The sequence below is a fragment of the Elaeis guineensis genome, chromosome 4 (assembly GCF_000442705.2).
Source record: "Elaeis guineensis isolate ETL-2024a chromosome 4, EG11, whole genome shotgun sequence".
Lineage (NCBI taxonomy): Eukaryota > Viridiplantae > Streptophyta > Magnoliopsida > Arecales > Arecaceae > Elaeis > Elaeis guineensis.
The window spans coordinates 118,391,687-118,408,290 of record NC_025996.2 but is presented as its reverse complement, the minus strand read 5'-3'; the positions used below and the strand labels follow the sequence as shown (position 1 = coordinate 118,408,290).

At 35.6% G+C, this 16,604-nt stretch overlaps 1 protein-coding gene and 1 pseudogene across 4 annotated transcripts in view; one reads left to right on the top strand and one right to left on the bottom strand.

Annotated features, from left to right (window-relative positions):
* Positions 1-16,604, top strand: part of LOC105042750 (glutamate receptor 3.1) — a 43,365-nt gene that overhangs the window by 19,684 nt on the left and 7,077 nt on the right. The gene's annotated exons all lie outside the window — the stretch shown is intronic.
* On the bottom strand, positions 5,834-7,054 carry LOC140856933 (uncharacterized; annotated as a pseudogene).

Below are 16,604 nucleotides of genomic sequence, written 5' to 3'. Positions count from 1 at the left end.
TCAGAGGATGGAAAGCAATAGGCTGAACAAAAGCTGGCTCACTAGATGCAGAGGACCTAGACTGAAGCTGAGTTCTGATAGCATTAAGCTGGGACAAGATCCCCCTCACAGTAAGTCAGAGCCCATCTAGATCAGCAGATACGAAGTCTCTGGAGTCTCTGATGTCTGTCCAAAGCAGCTCAAGAGAGGAACGAAGCTGACCGTGGAGTCTCTCTATCTCTCGAGCCAGATCATCCATCTGCGGCATAGAAGAAGTCGATGTATCCACTCCAGTAGAGAGAGACTACAATCTGTCTGACCTCCCTTTCTATATCGAAAATCCTGGCATTGAATTTGAGAAGGGAGCTCTCCATACCCTTCAGTCTAGTACTCAAGTCAGACAAGAGCTCCATCAAAGAGGAAATGTGTGACACAATAGAAGAGTCCAAGGATCAGAGAAGGCACTCGGTGAGCTAGGTGAAACTGCTGTGGTTGCTACTGTGCCTGCTGCTGGAGAACCTGCTGTAGAATCTGCTGCTGGAACTGGTGAGACTGCTGAAGAAGCTAATTTTGAAACCGCTGCAGCTGAACAGATAAAATCTCTGCCACTCTCAGCTAGCTGTCCTATATCAACATCCTCCAAGCTAAAAGTAGATACGGTACGGCTCAATGGGGGTACTCTAACTAAGGGTCCTGCTTCAGGCTCCGAAACATGGTGATCTGCTGGGCTCGGCCTAGGCACAGGAGAAGGATCCTCCCCCTCAGCATGCTCATCTTCATCACTATCCTCTTCTGCAGCACGACTCTTGGCCCACCGGCCATCCACTCACAAATCCCATCCTCCTAAGAGAGTGGTTGTTGTAGGTGTCAGTGTATGACAGTCTACAAACAGCCTCTCCATCAAAACTGACTCCATCCCCTCTAAAGATAACTGTGAGGGCCATATCATAGGGCAAGGGAGCCTTCGACCTGTTCAAGGCTTCCCTCATAGCATCAATCATTAAAAAAGGAAGGTTCAGAAGAGACTCTGAAACAACATGGTGCATGAGACATATGTCTCTCCCCATCATTAGATCATATCTTCCCCCTCTAGGGAAGAAAATTCTGGAAACCATATGGTGGAGCAGTCTCATCTCTACACTCAGATCCTTGGCTTCAATTTTTAGAAAACCTTCCACATCATCCCTCCCAAGTATGGTTCTAAGTCCAACTTCTTTCTTAGGCAGTTCATCCAAACAACTACCTTCACAGGGCATTTGAAGCAATCTACCTAGTCGTAGAGCATTTAAAATGATCTGAACATCCTTAATAGTAGATTTTAAGACTCCCTCAGAGAAAAACAGATTGGAATAAAATTTCTTCACCAAATCTATGTAAACTGGTTCGGATAAGCTTAAAAAAAATTTCCAACCTTGCCTAATCATCTTCTTCCCAATAGAAAATCTATCTTGTCTTAAAAATTTGAAATCTACGTTCCTACCCAATGCAACTTTTCTAGCAGACAAGGAAATCTTACTTGGTGTCATAGGAGGTAAAACAAGGGGCGGCTCTTGAGCAATCTTCTCTCCTCAGCCTCCAAGGATCTCACAGATTTTCTCCTTTGTGGCATCCTCATCTTGAGGGCCATGATGCAAAAAGATGATGAAAAGTGGTCTAGAGAGTGGAGAAGGGTTGGATTGAACCAAAATCAAAGAGGAGAAGAGGGTTTTTGAGTGATTTCCCATGGATTTGATGGCTAGGGCTTGAAGATTTGGGGAAAACTGAGAATGACCCGTGAGAAAGATGGATTTGAGAAGAATGAGTTTTGGTTAGGATGGATTTTGAGGTTTTTGGGACAGTAAGGATGTGAATTCTTGATTGGGATGAGAGGGAGAGGAGAAGGCTTGGGATTTGAGGCATCCCAACTCCCTGTTCTATAGGAAAATGATCGGGTGGGCTCACTTATAAGTGACTTACCCGCATGAATGGGATGTCCCATGGGATGCCCCATTCAGGGCTCTTTCAGGCGATGGAGAAAATGATTTAAATAGAGGAAAAAATTAAGAGAAAAAATCAAAAAATGATCACATCGAGTTGAGAAGGTCATGGAGGGTCTATGTAAATTTTGATGTGATTTTTTACAGAAAATTTCAACGGATAAAAATCCAAGAAGGTATTTGAATAGTATTGAAAAATTTTTAAATGACTAAAAAAATTCTTAAAAAATGATAGATGGCTCCCAAAATTAGGATAATGAAATTAAAAATTTTTAAAAAAATTTTGGGAGCGAAATTGTGATAGAAATTCAAATAGAAGAATCTAAGATACCCAATTCTCTCCTAATTTCACAAAATTTATTTTAATTAAGGGCTTTAGTGAAAATGTTAGTTAATTGATTTTCGATATTTATATATTCAAGCATTATATCATTATTTTGAATATATTTTCTTATAAAATAATGTCTAATTTCAATATGTTTTGACCTAGAGTGTTGAATTAGATTTTTGGTTAAATTGATGGCATTAGTGTTATCACATTTTATGGGAATGTTTTTAAGTTCAATGCCAAAATTCATGAGCTATTGCTTAGTCCACAAGATTTGAGCACAGTAATTTTCAGCTGCAATGTATTCGATCTCGACTATAGACAAAGCCACTGAATTTTACTTTTTGCTAAATTAGGAGATTAAGTTTACTCTTAGAAATTGACAAATTCCACTAGTACTTTTTCTATCAAGTTTACATCCAGTAAAATCAGCATCTGAAAAACCTATTAAGTCCATAGATGATTGTTTTGAAAACCAAAAATCTAGGTTTTGTGTTCCTTTTAAGTATCTAAAAATTCTTTTAACAGCATTTAAGTGTGATTCTTTAGGGTTTGATTGATATCTAGCACACATATATACACTGAATATTATATCAGGTCTACTTGCAGTCAGATATAATAAAGATTCTATCATACCTCTATAAAGTTTTGTATCAATACTTTTATCATGCTCATCCTTTTCTAATTTACAAGGGGTCATAGGGGTACTTACAATTTTTGAGCTCTCCATTCCAAATTTCTTTAATAGCTCTCTTGTGTACTTACTTTGGGTGATGGAGATCCCTTCATTTGTTTGATCTGGAGTCCGAGGAAGAATATGAGTTCTTCCATTATGCTCATTTCGAACTCCCCCTACATAAGTTTGGCAAATTTTTGGCACAAATTTTCATTAGTGGATCCAAATATAATGTCATCAACATATATTTGTATGACTAGAATTTTTTATCTTTTCTTTTTATAAAAAGAGTAGTGTCAATTTTTTCTCTGAAAAAATTATTTTCTAATAAAAATTTAATCTTTCATACCAAGCTCTAGGAGCTTGTTTTAATTCATATAATATTTTGTTTAATTTAAATACATGATCTGAAAATTTATGATTTTTAAAATCAGGAGATTGTTCAATATAAACTTTTTCAGCAATATAATCATTTAGAAAAGCACTCTTAACATCCATTTAAAACAAATTAAAATTCATAAAGCAAGCAAAAGTAAGTAGCATTCTTATAGGTTCTAGTCTAGCAATAGGAGCAAATGTTTCATTAAAATCAATTCTTTCTTGTTGATTATATGTTTTAGCAACTAATCTTGCTTTATTTCTTATAACATTTCCATCTTCATCTAATTTGTTTCTATATACCCATTTGGTTCCTATTATTGGGTGATTTTTAGGTCTTGCAACTAGTGTCCATACATTATTTCTTTCAAATTGATTTAATTCTTCTTGCATGGCAATTATCCAGTTATTATCTTTTTCAGCTTCATCTATTGTTTTAGATTCTAAGTGAGAAACAAAAGCTACATAATTGCAAACATCTCTAAATGAAGATCTAGTTCTTACACCTTATGTCGGATCACCAATTATTAATTCTTTAGGATGATTGTGGACATACCTCCATTCTCTTGGAAGATTACCTGTGTCTTGAGATTGCTCTTGAATGTTCTGATTATTGATGTTTTCATCCTCATATTTTTCATCCATCTGAACCTTATTTTATTGATCCGAGTCATTTAGGGTGAGCTCCTTCATTCCATCTTTTATGATACCTGTATCATCAGCACCCTCTCTTCTTTGATGGAAGGTCATTAGTTTCATCAAAAACAACATGAATTGACTCTTCCACTATTAGTGATCTTTTATTAAATACTCTAAAAGCTTTACTAGAAGTAGAGTAGCCAAGAAAGATAGCTTCATCAGATTTAGCATCAAATTTACCTAAGCTATCTTTACTATTATTCAAAATAAAACACCGGCAACCAAAAATATGAAAATAACCTATATTAGGCTTTCTACCCTTCCATAGTTCATAAGGTATTTTCTTTAAAATTGGTCTTATTAAGGTATGGTTTAGAATGTAACATGCTGTGTTAATTGCTTCCGTCCAAAAGTACTTTGAGAGTTTGCTTTCACATAGCATGGTACGTGTCATTTCTTCTAGTATTCTATTTTTTCTTTCAACTACTCTATTTTGTTGTGGTGTTCTAGATGCTGAAAAATTATGATCTATGCCTTTTTCATCACAAAAATTTTCAAAGTCTTTATTTTCAAATTCAGTTCCGTAATCACTTTAAATAGAAACAATAGGTCAATCTTTTTCATTTGAAACTTTTTAGCAAAACTTAGAGAATGCAAAAAATGCTTTATTCTTAAAAGCTAAAAATAAAACTCAAGTAAAACGCGAAAAATCATCAATGATTACAAAACTATATCTTTTTTCTCCTAAACTAGTTGTCCTTGTAGAACCAAATAAATCTATATGCAAGAGTTCCAGAGGTTTAGAAGTTGAAACAATATTTTTAGATTTAAAGGAAACTCTTTTTTGTTTACCTAATTGACATGCATCACATATTTTATCTTTATCAAAACTAATTTTTGGCAAACCAAAAATCAAATTTTTTTTAATAATTTTAGAAAGTGTGTGCATACTAATATGTGCAAGCTTATGGTGTCAAAGCCAACTAGTCTCATTAATTTTAGCATTCATGGCCATAAGACGTTGCATGCTTTGTAAAGAGATTATCCAAATCAATCATGTAAACATTGCCATGCCTATGTCCAATGAATCTAGTGCTCGCATCAGTGGGACTAGTTACAATACACATAGATGATTCAAAAACTACTTTATAACCTTTATCACACAATTGACTAATACTTAACTGGTTATGTTTAAGACCATCTACAAGTAAAACATTTTCAATGCAAGTGGAGGGAGTGATACTAATGTTATCGATATCGATGATTTTTTCTTTGCCATTGTCTCCAAAGGTGACTATCCCTCCATTCTTGGCTTCCAATGTGATGAATTGTGATTCATCACCTATCATATGTCTTGAGCATCCACTATCAAGATACCATTTCTTTTTTGTTGCTTGGGATGCAAGACACACCTGCACACATGAGATCAAATTTTAACCTTAGGTACCCAAGCTAATTTGGGTCCTTTGGAGTTAGTCACAATGGTTTCTTTTAGAACCTATATTTTCTTAACTTTTCTACCATCAAATTTGTTTGATGAACATGTATATGCTCTATGCCCTACCATACCACATCTAAAACAAGTAACATTTGGTAAATTTCTTGTGGATTTATTAACAAAAATATTTTTGAAGGACTTTTGTTTTCTTAGAGTGTTGTGGCCAAGTCCTGCTTTATCATATACATCTTTTTGACTATCAATAATCATCTGAAGTTTATTTGAACTTAAAGTAAATTTATCAACTATAGATTTTAACTTTAATATCTCTTCTTTTAGTTTTTGATTTTCTTTTATAAGAGTTTCATTTTGACCAGAGAGTTCATCTTTTTCTTTTATTAGTGATTGATTCTTTAGATCTAATTCTTCATTTTTCTTATCAATTTCTTCTTTTTGCTTAATTCATGGTTTCTTGATTTTAGATTTTTATTTTTAATTCCTAATTCTTTTAGATCATTTAAGAGTTCATGAAAAGCTTCTAATAATTCATCATAAGTAAATTCAGGTTGAGTTTCAGATGATACCTCATTTTCGTGTGTCATAAGGCACATGTTGGCTTCTTCCTGGGTTTCTTCATTAGTGGTGGAGTCGTCACTGTCACTCTATGTAGTCATCATGGCCTTCTTCTTAAACTTCTTTTGGCCTTTCTTGAGTTGAGGGCATTTTGATCTGAAGTGGTCAGGCTTCTTGCACTCATAGCAAATTATGGGCTGCTCCTTTTCTTTTTCTTTACTTGGCTCTCCTTTAGCTGGTAGCCTTCTCATGGTCTCTTGTCTTTTCTTTCTCATGAACCGTCTGAATTTTCTAGTGATTAGGGCCAAGTCCTCATCTTCTTCGCTATTGTCTGATTTTTTTGAGTCATCTTCTTCTTGAGCTGTTGACTTGAGGGCTATGGTCCTCTTTCTTCTGGTTTCCTCAGTGTGCTGCTTCATGATCAGTTCATGGGTCATGAGGGATCCAAGCAGTTCCTCCAATGGTAGAACATTCAAGTCCTTGGCCTCTTGGATTGCAATGACTTTCGCTTCCCATGATCTTGATAATGACCTGAGCATTTTTTTCACAAGATCACTGTTAGAGTAACATTTGCCACGACTTTTTAAGCCATTTATGATGTCAGTGAACCGAGTGAACATTTGAGTTATTGATTCTTCAGCTTCCATTTTAAACAGTTCATAGTTGTGTACAAACATATTGATTTTAGATTCTTTTACTTGGTTTGTGCCTTCGTGTGTGACTTCTAGCCTATCCCAAATTTCTTTAGTAGACATGTATGTAGAAATACGATTAAATTCATTAGCATCCAAAGTACAATATAAAACATTAATGGTTTTAGCATTGAGCTAAGCCATTTTCTTATCAAAATCATCCCATTCACCTTCCGACTTAGGGATAGATATGCCATCAATCAATTTTGTGGGTGTGTGTAGTCCATTTACTGTGATACTCCACATGTCATAGTCAAGTGCTTGAATAAAAATTCTTATCCGAACTTTTCAATAGGTGTAGTTTGACCCATTAAAAAGTGGAGATCGGTTTGTGGATTACCCCTCGGATAGAGATGTGCCAAATTAGGCTGCCATGGATCTTTAGCTCTTGATGGTTAAATCAAACAAGAACTAGAGCATCGGGCTCTGATACCACTTGTTGCCCAGATATAAAGCCCAAGAGGGGGGTGAATTGGGTTTTTTTGAAATTTCAAAGATTGAACTACTTAAGCAATGTGCCAAGGTGAAGAGTGAAGTATATCAACTTGCAATAGAAACAAAATTAAACACAAATAAGAAGTAAGTAATGAGCATAAAGAACAAGAAAAGAAAGGCAAGCACAACAAACACAAAGGATTTATAGTGGTTCGGTACCAACCTTGCACCTACATCCACTCTTCAAGTTCCTACTTGAAAATTCAATCCGCTAAATTGATTACAATGGATTACACCACGTCGGATACCTCCGACCCTTGCCTTCCAAGTAAGAATACTTATTTTTCGGATACAAACCAATCCTCAACAATCCGATTCAGGATTTGGATCAATTCAAATAAGTTTTGGAACCCCAAAACTCAAATACCCAAAAACTATTTGAGAAAAACAGAGTATATAAATTTTAGCACACAAATCCCTTAAATACATACAATAAAAGCAATAGAAATACAATACTTAAGGGGTGGAAGCCTTTGCTGTATACTCTCAATGAATTTCACACTTGATTGCTGCTGGAGAGTGGTTGGTGAGGTGCTTAAATGCTTTAATCTTCTCTTAGGGTTGAAAATGGTTTTTCTCGAATTTAATCTTTGAGCTCGCAAAAACTTTGTGATTTCTCACTTGAATAGAACATTTATAGTTGCCATTCACCCTTGAGAATGTCTTAGAGTTGGTTTTGAGCCATTGGAGTGCGTTTAATGCATATTAAATGCATAAAAAATGGACTAAAAACTAGCCGTTACGCGTGCTCGCAGAAATGGGACGTCCCACTGGCATTGGGGCATCCCATGGGGTGTCCCAATTGGCCGGACAGAAAGTTCTGCCTTTTGTTTTGGTCTCAGAGTCTCAGAGAGGCATCCCAATTATATGGGGCATCCCAGGTGGGTCGTCCCACAATGTGCCATGATCCAAAACGTTGCGTGCCGGCTGCCTAATTGAAGGGGATTACTTAGATAGGTCGTTCCATCATGTTCTAACCCAGTTTTTCATGCATTTAAGGTTCAAAACTTATCAGAACTCATTCAAACACTCTCAAATGAATTCAAATCAATTTGGACACTCTTAAAAGCCTTCAAAACTTCAACTTGTTGAAAATTCAACTTTTGGCATATTTGATGGAGCTTTTCAAACCCAATCTCTTGGACTACTTGAAACATCATAAAAATAATCTCTAAACATAGAAAACTCATTAGTAGTCTCCTCAAATGGTTTGTGATCATCAAAATCAATTCTTGGAGCAACAAAAGATGATAGAAGAGAGGTGATGAAAAAGATGAATAGAGAGATCTTTAGGTACCACACAGAGTACTCACACCCTGCATGCCCTCCAAGAATTAGTCAGTACTCTCCTCATCTCAGTCTTCTTCTCATGTGTATCTCACACCCTTTGACCTTGCATCCAGTTCATTATTTATAATTAAAAGGGTTGGCCTAGGATTTAGGCCTCCTATGTTGCAAGTTTATTTGTTAATTAGTGTGAAATCTAAAATAACAACAAGCAATCACATGGAAAATAAAACATGGGGATTTACGTGGTTTAGTCTTTGGCCTACATCTATGGACGAAGATGGGGAGAGATTTCACTATATCAAAAGATGAAGTATGAAGAGAATAATCTTTATGGTGTCGGTGGCTCAAATAATAAAAAATATAATTTATAGCCACTAGATCTTAAAACAACGAGAAAAGACCACAATATCCGAATGGGCCAGCTAAAGTCCAAAAATGAGTCGAATCCGTACTGCAGGGGTGCAACTCCCGCAGCCCCGTAAGAGTTTAGTGGTGGGCTCTAAGTTTGGGCTAGGCCCTCTGTTATTGCCACAAATCTTATGAAAAATCTACTCAACTTGCCTCAAAAAATTATGGAATCAGGTGATAAATCAGGTCACACAAATTCAAGCTACACTTAATAAATCTCCATCTTGGCTTGAATTCCACGAAGTTGCAACACAAAATAGTAAATTCTTCTCCATCTGTTCCAACAATGCCCCTAACTGTTTAGCTTAGCTTCTCAAAACACAAACCAAGTCAAAGTAGTGCTTGAACTTAAGAGTGGCAAGTGGCTTGGTCATCATATCCATTAGATTATCCGTCATAGGAATCTTTTTCATTACAATGACCCTTTATGATGTAACATATCATATCCGTTGGATTATCCGTCATAGGAATCTTTTTCATTACAATGACCCTTTATGATGTAACATCCCCGATGAAGTAGTATTTGACATCAATATGCTTGATCCTTTGATGATACATTTGATTTTTAGTCAGATGTATGACACTCTGGTTGTCACAATAAATAATAATCACATCCTACTATAAGCCAGGATCACCAATCAAATCTCGCAACCGAATGGCCTCCTTCACTGCCTTTGTTGTTGTCATATACTCAACTTCTATAGTAGACAAAGCAATAGTGGACTGTAAAGTCGCGTTTCAATTGATGGCATAATTTGAGAGAGTGAAGATATAGGTTATCAGAGACCTATCCAAGTCAGCTACATAATTAGAATCTACATAACCAACAACATTGTTGCAAGTGTCTAAACCCCGATACCAAACTAACATCCGTAGTGCTTCTCAAATAGCATAAGATCCATTTTATAGCTTGCCAATAGATCCTTTTTGGATGCACCATGTATCTGCTAATAACATCAACGGCTTATGAGATATCTGGACGTGTGCAAACTATGGCATAGATGATACTTTCAACTACACTAGCATATGGAATACGTGACATGTGCTCTCCCTCATCTGATTGTGGGGACAAAACAGCTGAAAATTTGAAGTGTGCTGCAAGTGGAATATTCACTGACTTGCAATCTTATATACTAAAATGCTCAAGCACATTCTTAATATAATTTTTCTATGACAAAAACAACCTGCCTATGCATTGATCCCTATGAATCTCCATATCCAAAATCTTCTTTGCTGCATCTAAGTTTTTCATCTCAAAATTATTGTTAAGTTTAGTCTTTAACTTCTTAATCTCAGATATTTTTTTTTGAAATGATCATGCCATCAATATAGAGTAACAACAAATAAAAGAATCATCTGGAATCCTTTTGTGATAAACACAACTGTCATAGTCATTCCAAGAGTAACTATGCCTAAGCGTAAATGTATTAAACCGCTTATGCCACTATCTAGGAGGTTGCTTCAAACCATATAATAATTTTTTCAACAAGTAAATATTGTCCTTCTTATCCTGAACAACAAATCCCTCTGGCTGCTGTATGTAAATCTGTTCCTCAAACTCATCATGCAAGAAAGCTGGTGGCCTAAGTCCTCCACTACCACCACAGACCTCATGAAAAATCCGTTCAGATCGCCTTCTCAAAATAGTCAAGTAGGGTGATAAATGGGATCATACAAAAATTCAAGCCACACTTGGCACCCTATGTGGCTACCTTAGGAAATCTTAGGTATGTGGCAGCTACTAGAATTGAATCTTAATCCTGATGGCAACCCTAGGAATTCCTAGGCTTGGCTGGCCACCTCTAGGGCTTCTAAGAGTTGTTGGCCACCTAGGGTTAGCCCTAGGTTACACAAAAAATCCCTAATGCAAGGTAAGTCTGGATCTTGGATGAGAATATCTACTGAACATGATTTTTATGTCGGCTCATGAACTGATCCCTCTATGAAAAGCCTGATTCACAGAAAAACTCAATTTCATAAAATTCATATTGTGCATGTTAATCAATCTATAATTTATTGGATATCAAATGCTTATTCAAAGGCAAATAATGAAAAATTTACGTAAGGTGAATCATTAATTTTCTTGCAAGCACACTCACTAAACAACTCGAACTAATCTTGAAAAATTCTCTAGAAATATTACAAGAATTATACTTTAATCAAAATAGTGCTATGATGAATTTAATATAAAATTCTGAGTCTTTGATAATTCTAGGTTTAAAATTATCTAATAATTACATGGCCTAACATGATCCTAAACTTGCATGGAATTAACTAACCTAAAAATCTATTCTATATAGTATTTATTCAAAATAGTATATCATAAGCCTTCCTAATTAAATTTTATGTTCTAAATTTTCAGATTAATATTTTATATAAATAAGTTCCTAAAACATATTATACAGAATTTTAGTTTGCAAACAGGAAAAATTTAATAATCTGAGTGTAATATTCAAACTGGAAATTTAATAATCTGAAATTTAGTTGTAATTGTACATCTAAAATTATGTAATTTTTTTAGTTTGAAAAAATTAATCTAATCATATATTATAATAGACCAATTTAATAATCAGGAATCCAAAATTGATGCATAGATAGCCAAAAAAAATTATTTTATAGAAGTTAAAAATAGAGTTTGCATTTTGAAGAAACTAAGTTCCTAAAACATGGAATATGGAAATCTAATTACTAGTAATTTACATCGTTGTTATTTATTCAAAAATTAATTTAAAGAATCATTGATTTCATAAAAAATAAATTAGAAAATTTGTGATTTACATAAATCTGTTATACAAAATTTAGAAAATGAAATATGATAATCTGAAATTTTAATTGCAAAAATACAAAACAGATTTTGCTTCGCTAGAAATAAATATTGCAGAATTTATTTCATAGAAATCAAGTTGTTGAGATAGAACGTACAAAAGTTTAATTTTCAAATTATTTAATTTCAAAAATTTTAAAACTAGAAAATTATGAAAATAACTTCTAGAAAACTAATTTACAGTTAAACAGATTTTTGTTTTGTTGAATGTAATTATTGCAGAAATTATTTTATATAGGATTCTTCCTAATGCAAGATAACTCATGTATACAAAAAATTATTCAAATATTAAAATAATATAGAGCGACAAAATGATGAAGTTTGTTGTAGAAGCTTACAAGAAGTCAAGATTGATGCGGACTTTTTTTAGGCAAGGTTTGCTGTACCGTAATGTATTGCCCTGTGCTATGCACACCATGCCATATTGATTCCGACTTGGGCTTTGGTTTGGGGAGCTTATCGAGTCTCAATAAGCTTGAATCGACCCACCATAATGGGCATGGTGGTGTTGTACTAGCATGGTACCTATTCAGGATATGGTTCTGAGATGTCATATTTACTGATTTAAAAGAGACCTAAACCTAAATCTCCTTACTAAATATTAAGCCTAGAGGTCTTCCATCATTGTAGAGATGTGGGTGCCTTTCTAGCGTTGATCGTTCTCGGCTGGTTACAGTGGTTCGGTTGCATCAGGAAAGTACAATCACTTTATTGACATTTGATGTCCCGAGGTAGAGATGGGGTTGAGCCTAATAACTGTTAGGTGAAGATTTCAATGACGGCTTTGCATCCGCTGGTGAACGATGGGTTTGACTTAAGAAATATACCAATAACTGTTAAGTGAGGCCACAGGACTTAGAGACCAAACCCGTTGCATCTTGTTTAATGAAGCAATGGAGAAGGTGTTGTCCACTTATTGGTCTATGCTCATCAATAACGGTTAGATGAGATGTGTATGGATTAGTGGGACCGTAGTACCTATTAGAAATCGATCGCATACAGATTTTCATTTCTTCATTCAAGGAGCGTAGGAGATTCGAGAAAATAGTGAGAACCTTTTGTTTGTTTTTAAAATTCCTAGAATAAACATTTAATAAGTACAAATATCTAACTAGAAACTGTTATCTCTGTAGATAACCATGTCGAGTTCCAACCCCTTAGCTCGTATCCTTGACATAAGTAGGTTGACTGGAACGAACTTTAAAGACTAGCTCCAGAATTTGAAAATCGTTCTCAGTTTCGAGAAACTAATTTATGTCCTAGACTAGGGTGCACTTGTGTTCCAGCTTATCCATCCCCTGATCAACAAGCTGTACTTGATAAGTGGATGGATGAGGACAATAAAGCAAAGTGTTACATTGTAACGTCCATGTTTAATGATATTTAGTGACAGCATGAAGATATGAGGACTGTTAAGGAGATATCGACTCATATGCAAGAGTTGTATGGTGAGCAGAATCGTATAGCTCATTTTGAGGTCTCTTGAAGACTATTCAGAGTGAAAATGCGTGATGGACAATCCGTCAATGATCATTGTTTGATAATGATCAAGGACATCGAAGAGCTTTAGAAGTTCGGAATGAATATGGACAAGAAATTGTAGGTGGATTTGATCTTCTAGTCTCTTTCTAATTCGTATGGACAGTTCATTATGAACTACCATATGAATAATATCGATAGCACTTTGTCCAAATTGCTGAATACATTGGTGACAACTGAGGACACCTTGAAAAGTTCAAGGGATATGGTTCTGACTATGGAGTGGGTTTTCTCTAAGAAAAAATCTTCTTTCAAGAAAAAGAAGAAGCCTACGAAGAAACAAAAGAACGAGGCCAAGCCCAAGAAGTAGGTTTCGAAGAAAGCTGACGATAAGAGAGTTTTTTCATTGCAATGTTGAAGGCCACTAGAGAAGAAACTGTTCGGCCTATCTGGCAATCGTGAAGAACAGAAAGAAGGATGGGCTTTCTGAAGATACATCTGACTTGCTCGTAATTGAAATTAATCTAACGATGTTTTCTTCTAGTTGGTTCTAGATTTTGGTTCAAGTATTAATCTGTGTACTTCTATGTTGGATCTTGAAGAAGTTAGAGGACTGAGAAAAGGTGAGATCACTCTACGGATCGGTAGTGGAGCAAGAATTGCTGCTGTAGCCATCGGGATCTATCCTTTGCGATTACCATTAGGGATTAGTTTAATTTTGAAAGGCTGCTATTATATACCTGTAGCTAGTAGGAATTTAATTTTTATATCTTTGCTGGCACAGGATAACTATAATTTTTATTTCAATAAAGACGTGTGCGATTTATTTTGGAAACAAAATTGTTACACGTGCTTTCTTGATTGACGATCTTTATTATTTGCATGTAGATGCGAGTGTCAACATCAACGAGTAAACTGTGAATGCCGTAAGGTTTAAGGGACTTAGAGATAGGATTAGCCAAAAGTATTTATGGCACCTTAAGCTAGGCTATATAGGAGAGGACAAACTCAACAAACTGGAGAAAGATGGTCTTCTCGAGCCATTGACTTCTGAGTCTTATTCAGTTTATGAGCCCTGTCTTAAAAAAAAAATGGCTAAGCTGTCTTTGTGGGACAAGGAGAAAGGGCCACTGAGATATTAGCTTTGGTACACACTGACGTACGTGGTCCATTCGATGTACAAGCCAGGGGTGGCTATACCTACTTCATAACTTTTATTCATGGTATAACTTTATATATTTGATGCATCGAAAGTGTGAAGCTTTTGAAAAGTTTATTGAGTTCAGACATGAAGTAGAAAAATAAAACAAAAAATCCATAAAGGTTCTTTTATCAGATCGAGGAGGGAAATACCTTAGTGAAAAATTTTGGATCCATCTTAAGAATAATGGCATAGTCTCACAGTGGACACCTCCAGAAATACCTCAGCTCAATTGGATATCTGAAAGGAGGAATCGGATCTTATTGGATATAGTCCGGTCCATGATGAGGTTCATAGATCTTCTTGTATTTTTCTGGAGATATGCATTACCTTCTGCAATTCATCTTTTGAATCGAATTTTCTCTAAATTCATTTTTTACCACTCCATACGAGTTATGGCATGGTAAGAAGCCAACTCTTAGGTATCTCAAGATTTGGTGATGTCCGGCCCATGTCAAGCGACAACAGACGGACAAGTTAGAGGTTAGATCGTTTAGGGCTCGTCTTATAGGATATCCTAAAGAAATCATGGGATACTACTATCTTTCCGAGGATCATAATGAGATTGTGAGTCGTCATGCCGTTTTCTTAGAAAAAGAGTTTATCCAAGATGGAGGCAGTAGGAGGAAGATTGAGCTCGAAGAGGTCTCAGAAAAGCATTGAGTCTAAGAATCTGAACCAAATAGTGAACCAGTAGATATGGTACCTCCACCTTGTAGATCAAGTAGGATCTTCCGTCCTCCTAAAAGGAACTTAGGTATTCTTACAGAGAATTTAGAGGAAGTATTTCTTGTGAGAGATAGAGATATTAGGAATGATCTCAAGACATATGATGAGGTAATGTTAGATATTGACTCCGAAAAATGGATGGAAGCGATGAAGTTAGAATTGACTCCATGCATTCTAACTAGGTTTGGTCTTTAGTAGATCCATCTGAAGGTATTGTATCTATTGGATGTAAATGGATTTATAAAAGAAAAATTGGATCGAATGATAAGGTAGAGACTTATAAAGTAAGGCTAGTTGCGAAAGATTATAGTTAACGCTAAAGCATTGACTATAATGAAATTTTTTTGCCCGTGGCCATGCTGAAATCCATCTGTATTTTGCTTGCGGTAGCAGTTTTTCATGATTATAAAATTTTGCTAATGGATGTGAAAACTGTCTTCCTAAATGGATATCTTGAGGAAGATATCTATATGGAGCAGCCTTTGGATTTCATATCCAGTGATAGTGATCACATGGTCTGCAAGCTACAACGATCCATGTATGGACTCAAGCAAGCATCTCAAAGTTGGAACACTCACTTTAATGATGTGATCAAAATGTTTGATTTCATAAAAAATGAGGAGTCATGTGTAAATAAAAAGGTTATGGGGGCGCTGTCACATTTTTCATATTGTATGTGGATGACATCTTTCTAATTGAAAATGATATTTCTATGCTAACATCAGTCAAAATATGGTTGTCAAAAGAATTCGCCATGAAAGATCTAAGAGAAGCTTCCTGCATTTTGGTATAAAGATCTATAAAGATAGATCTAAGAGAATGATAGGACTTTCACAGCGAATGTACATAGAGGAGGTGCTGAAAAAGTTCAGCATAAAAAACTCCAAGAGGGATTTTTTGCCCTTTAGACATGGTATTCATCTTTCCAAAAAGATGTGCCTTGATACACCTGAGGAGCTTCAGCGCATGAGCAAAATCCTTTATGCTTTGGCAATAGGGAGTCTCACGTATGCCATGTTATGTACACGACCTGATATAGCCCTTATCGTGAGTGTCATGAGTAGATATCGGACGAATCTAGATGAAGAACACTAGATTGCTGTGAAGAACATCCTTAAGTACTTGAAAAGAACTAAGGATTTGTTCTTGATCTTTGGAAGATCGGAGCTGAAAATGGAGGGATACATTGATTCAGACTTTATGACTGATGTCGATGATAGAAAGTCTACATTGGTGTGTATTTTTTTGTATAATGGTGGTGCAGTTAGCTGGAAGAGTTTCAAATAGCCGATCATTGTAGATTCGATCATGAAGCCGAGTGCATCGCTGCCTCTGAAGCTGCTAAGGAAGTCTTTTGGTTTAAAAAGTTCATTGCAGAGCTGGGTGTAATGTTATTAGATGTCATTGCACTGTATTGCAATAATAACGACGTCATAGCTCTCGCTAAGGAGCTCATGTCTCATCAGAAGTTCAAGTATATAGAGCGGTGGTTTCACATC